The 6,000-nt window shown below is 41.2% G+C and overlaps 1 protein-coding gene across 1 annotated transcript in view; it reads right to left on the reverse strand.

Annotated features, from left to right (window-relative positions):
• The window catches only part of MLIP (muscular LMNA interacting protein), a 294,647-nt gene extending 289,059 nt beyond the window's left edge, over positions 1-5,588 (reverse strand). The window contains exon 1 of the mRNA XM_059880529.1: positions 5,101-5,588. The gene's annotated coding sequence lies outside the window, so the exon portion shown is untranslated. The remainder of the gene's footprint in view (positions 1-5,100) is intronic.
• Positions 5,589-6,000: the final 412 nt, after the last annotated feature.

Raw genomic sequence — 6,000 nt, forward strand, 5'->3', positions numbered from 1 at the left:
TTCCCTGGTGGCTCAGTGGTAAAGAATCTGCCTGCCATGCAGGAGCTGCAGGAGATGCAGGATCAATCCCTGGGTGGGTAAGATCCCTGGGAGGAGGGCATGGCAACCCATTCCAGTATTCTTGCCTGGGAAATCCCATGGACAGAGAAGCCTAGCAGGTTACAGTCCATGGGGTCATGAAAGAGTCAGACATGACTGAAGGGAGCTAAGCATACATGCATGGACGTGACTTAAGACATTTATTGCATTGATATTTAGACAACTTTTGATAGAAAACATAGGAATAAAACGCATGTTTATCTAATACAAATTATACTACAGATGAATACAATATTGATTGTTCACTTATCTTGCTCAAACCACTAACAATTAAAGTGAAGAAGAAATAGACTCAGGAAGCAGGAAGAATTTAATTTACTTGCAGATTCTGCCGCTTTATAGCTGGGTCACTTTCAGCAAATTAATTCTCAGTCTCAGTTCCTTCTCCCTTAAGTAAAGGAATGGTATCAACCTCTTAATGTTCTGACAAACATTAAAATGTGGTAACAGTGAAAAGAACTTAACCCACTGTCTGCCATCAAGCAAGTTCTTGGTGAAGGTGTGTGCCATTAATCCCCTGGGTTTCATGAAGTTTATCTAGAAAAAAAGTTAACTTCAAAGATAATGTCAAAATCCTAACAATGTGGCATTGTTAAAATTAACAGAGAGAATGGGAGAGAATATTTGCAAATCATTTATCTGATAAGGGACTTATATCCAGAATACTGTTTTTGTCCTTTATTGTGTCCATCTTTGAATGAAATGTTCCCTTGGTGTCTCTAATTTTCTTGAAGAGATCTCCAGTCTTTCCCATTCAATTGTTTTCCTCTATTTCTTTGCATTGTTCACTTAAGAAGGCTTCCTTACCTCTCCTTGCTATTTGGGAAAGATTGAGGCCAAGAGAAGAGAGCGACAGAGGATGAGATGGTTGGATGGCATCACCAACTCAATGGACTTGAATCTGAGCAAACTCCGGGAGACAGTGAAGGATGGAAGCCGGACATGCTGCAGTCCAGGGGGTCACAAAGAGTATGACATGACTGAGCAACTGAACAACAACGATCCGGAATACATAAAGAACTCTTACAACTCAAAGAAAAAGATGACCCAGTTTAAAAAATTGACGAAGGGGCTTCTGTGGTAGTCCGGTGTTTAAGAATCTGCATTGCAACGCAGGAGGTGCTGATTCAAACCCTGCTTCAGGAAGATCCCACAGGCCGCAGGGCAACTAAGCCTGAGCACCACAGCTACCGGGGCCCACTCAGCCTAGAGCCTGAGCTCACAAGAGAAGCCAGCAGAGTTAGAAGCCTGGGCGCCACAACTGGGCAGTAACCAGCCCGCAGCAGCGAAGACCCAGCAGCCAAACTAAATAAACGTCTTTTTTTTAAATAGGCGCAGGATTTGAATAGGCATTTCTCCTAAGAAGACAAACAAATGGCCAACAAGCATATGAAAAGCTGTGCAACGAAACTGTGATTACGGAGCACAAATCAAAACCACAGGGAGATAGCAGTTCGCACCCCTTAGGACGGCTAGAATTAAAGCAGATAGTGACAAGCCTTGGCAAGGATGTGGGTAACCAGAACCTCGGATGCTGCTGCTGTTACAAATTGGAACAGTGTAGGAATCCCTCAAAATCTTACAGATACAGTCACCATATTAGCCATAAATTCTAATACTAGGTATACACACAAGAGAAGTGAAAACATATGTTCATACAAAAATTTGTAAACAAATGTTCATGATAGCATTATTCATAACAGTCCAGGTTCAATGCAGGATACAGGAAGCTTGGGGCTGGTGCACTGGGATGACCCAGAGGGATGGTATGGGGAGGGAAGCGGGAGGGGGTTCAGGATGGGGAACACGTGTACACCCGTGGCAGATGCATGTTGATGTATGGCAAAACCAATACAATATTGTAAAGTAAAAAATATAATAATAATAATAAAAAAAATTTTTTTAAATGTGAAAACATAAAGGGGATGTATCACAGAGGTGTATTTCTCAGCAATAAAAAAGAATGAAGTCCTGATACATGCAACAATGTGAATGAATCTTGAAAATATGGTAAGTGAGAGAAACTGGTCACAAAAGCCACATATTGGGATTCATTTATATGAAACACCCAGAATAGGCAAATCCTTAGAAACAGGCCATAGTTGCCAAGGTTTGAAGGGCAAGGCAGACTGTGGAGTGACTGCTGATGAGTAGGGGTGGGATTTTTGAATGTGATGAAAATATTCTGATGTTAGATAATGATGATGACATACAAACTCTGAATATGCTAAAAAGCACTGAATTGTATGCACACTTTAAAAGAATGAATTTTATGGTATGTAAATTATGGTTCAATGAAGGTATTATTTTTAAAAAACAGGAAGATCTATAATTCCTAAGATGGGAATTTATGATTTTTTTCCCCAGGAATATAATATGAGCAACAGGTCACTCCAAACAGAAATTAAAATCTACCATACATTAAGCCAGCAAGAATTCCACTCAAACATGAAGCAAATGACCCTTAGTAAATGATTTTTGCTTCGAGACACTGTCACCTCACTCTATTCCTCATCACCATATGCCTGGTATGGCTGGGGAAATACGGCTCAGATTTTGTGCCCATATTCAAAAATTGGGGGAAAGTAGAGTTTGCCACTATTAAAATGGCTTTTTTAATATTCATTTATTTTTTACTGAAGGATAATCGCTTTACAGAATTTTATTGTTTTCTGTCAAACCTCAGCATGAATCAGCCATAGGTATACATATGTCCCCTCCCTTTTGACCCTCCCTCCCATCTCCCTGCCCATCCCACCCCTCTAGGTTGATACAGAGCCCCTCTTTGAGTTTCCTGAGACATACAGCAAATTCCTGTTGGCTACCTATTTTACATACAGAGGGCTAACAAACACATAAAATGGCTTTTTTATCTACTAGGTCCAAGAGTTAATACAGGTTTTACTTTTTTGCTTTTTTAATAGTGGTGATCGTCCCCACGCCTGCCGTTTAAAGAACTTTCATCTCCATGACAAAAGCACCAGTAAGTGCTCTACTGCTGAAATCTCACAAGGTAGGTGGACACCCTCAAGGCGTGAAAAACCAATGCTGTCTTCTTTCTAAAAGAATGACAGTCTGTAAGCATTGTGTAGACAACAAAGATCTTCCTCACTGTATGCTCCAAGGATAAATGTCTTTTTATTAAAAAAGGATCCTCTTCTGAGACAAGGAACACTGTTTATATGGGTTTCTTATCATTCTCCACAGCATCTCCAAGACTAGGGTCTTACGTGTGCTGCACAGTCAAGCCAGAAGCCCAGGTAACCCCGCCTGTTTCGTAGTGATGCAGGACACTGCACTCAGCACAGGCCTCCAGGTGCCTCAGCGGTCCCAAGGACCCCCATCCCCCACCCAAAGGATGTGTTTCTGTGGTACCCAGGCGCCAAATGCACGTCTAGCTGGGCCCCCCTCCACTGCGAACTGAGATAACTTTGGACTTGCTGGTGTTGCTTTTGGTTCAAAATATATGCCTCTATCTCTAGGAGACTCTGTTTGATGGTCCAGTGGGATGAGGGTGGCGGTGGAGGGCGACAGTGAAGAGCCAAATGCAGAGAATGGTTCCCAGAATTCCCTGAGTTGATTTATCCATTTTGACCACTGTGAACTCTCAGGCAGCAGTTGGGAATTCTCATTTTACGAAATCCCTCTGTCTCATCTTCTTGTCTGTCATCTGACAAATAGGCAAATACTCAGACTTTAACCTCTCACAGTCACCATGTTTAAGCCTCTTCATGGCTTCTGTGGACCAGAGGTGCGTGCCCACAGCTTGTGAAAAAGACCATGTCCACAGAGCAAGTTCTTAACATTGAATCTGTCACTATGTAATATACGATTTTTGAAAGTTGAAGCTGCCAAGAGGACACAAAAGCAAACCCCTAGATATCAGTAAAGGATAATTGCAATAATGACAGCTTAACAACTTGGTACCTTTGTAGTTATCCCTCTTCAATGAAGCATAAACCTTTTCTACTAGAATATTACTTTTTTACTTCTTCTGATACTATTTGTGCCCTTGTTTTTGGTTCTGGGCCATATTTTTTAAATGACTCTGGGCAAGACAGCTTAGTCAATGGGAGGAAAAGAATATTTTCTATATAAAGTATTTTCTTTATATTTTATCTAAAATAAAATATTTTATCTATAAAATCACCTTTGATGGTAGAGCGCTTTTTTGGCGCATTAGAAAATAGTTCAATTAAGTGAGAGCTGTGAGCACTCTGAAAAGTGTTATCTTTTCAATGTGTGCATCTTTTAAATGCCTATTCTTCTATCAAAACTTGTTGAAAAATAAAATGTGAGGTTTTTAAAAGAAACACTAATAACGATCAACATGGAGAGAGAGCAACGATTCTGATATGAAACAAAAGTCTTATCTCCTGTTACACAATTTGTAACACACAAGCTGGGATCCAAGACCAGCAAGTTCCATTTTCTCAACTGTTCTATACTCAGCACCCACAAGATATATTATTTATACAGAGTATATAAACACTGTATTTACATATATACAAATATTTGTATATACACAAATATATACACTATATGTATATAGCAGATACACTTCACAGTAGTCAACAAATCTCTCTTTCTCTCACACACAGACACAACCACACACACACCATTACTGTCTCAGGAGTGAAGACAACAGTCAGATTAAACTAACAAGACTTCAGGAAAAAGGATTCAAAGATGGAAGTCTTTACTTTCTGAATATTAGAATCCCGTGTGTGTTTCTCACATCAGAAAGGAGTTCTGGATTTAAGTTTTCCTGGGTCTTTGTGGCTTAATCAAAGCAATGAGGTTTCACACCATCACTCACTCCTCCCCCAACCCCAGCAACTTAGCTGTTGTAGTTGTGTTGACATGACAAATCACTTTGCCCCCAAAGTCACAGCTCCATGCCCTTTAAGACAGCGAGCCTGGGATATACTTTCAGTTTTACCGTTAGTAAATGAAACACGTTCCAAGGCAGCCGTGCCCTTATACAGAAAAAAAGCTTACCTTTCAACTGACTTGGAAGCAGCCAGCAGGGCGGTCATCCGTAAGGGAGGTCACCGGCCACATTCCTCGGGCAGCTGACCCTGTCAGTCTTTGGAAATACTGTTTACTCTGTAACTAAAGTTGGATCCTGGGCACAAGTCACCAAAACGAAATTTTAAGAGGCGTAAACCTCATCCCCACTGAGACCTCTTCATGAAAACAGGAGTTGTGAAGGTTCCCTAGATGATTTCTTGGTAAGAATTCTCAGCAACTGTAGAGATCTGGAGGCCAGAGTTGAAAAGTTTTACAATATAGCCAATTATCTAATTTTTAGTGTACTGATAAAAATTCTTTAAGCTTCCTTATGGACACAAATGACAGATGAGGAAAAGTTTACTGAAAATGGAGTTTCTCTTCTGTTTGCTTCAACTGGATTTTTTAAAGTAAGGTTGAAAGTCCTCCAGAAATGAAATGACAATTGATCCAGAGAAGGTAAGTCAGAATTATACAAAGGGTAGCTTGTGGCAGGCTGAACAAACCCCACAAGTGGGTGGGGCACTTGCCCTGAGATCCAGCCTCCAGGAAACACCAAAGAGCAGGCTGTTGGTTCACAAACTAGCCTTAGCATGGAGGGCGAGGAGAACAAGGCAGACACTCCAGACTGGCGGGTGGCAGGTTTAATCAGTGAGGGACCTTACAACCGAGGCTTGTCTTTGGTGACCACAAGGTGAGTAGCTCTCCACACCTGTCCACCCACCAGAATCTTAAAAGTTTATGTAGAGGTCAAGTTGGGTTCAATTTTGTCCTCCATTCAGATGGTCTCAACAACTCAAAGCTCACTCCCGGCTGTGTCCCCCTTGGGAACTGTGGTCAGAATGTACATTTCAAGGAGAGGAGAGGAGGAAGTGATCTCTGACGACC

The sequence above is a fragment of the Bos taurus genome, chromosome 23 (genome assembly GCF_002263795.3).
Source record: "Bos taurus isolate L1 Dominette 01449 registration number 42190680 breed Hereford chromosome 23, ARS-UCD2.0, whole genome shotgun sequence".
In the NCBI taxonomy this organism is placed as follows: Eukaryota; Metazoa; Chordata; class Mammalia; order Artiodactyla; family Bovidae; genus Bos; species Bos taurus.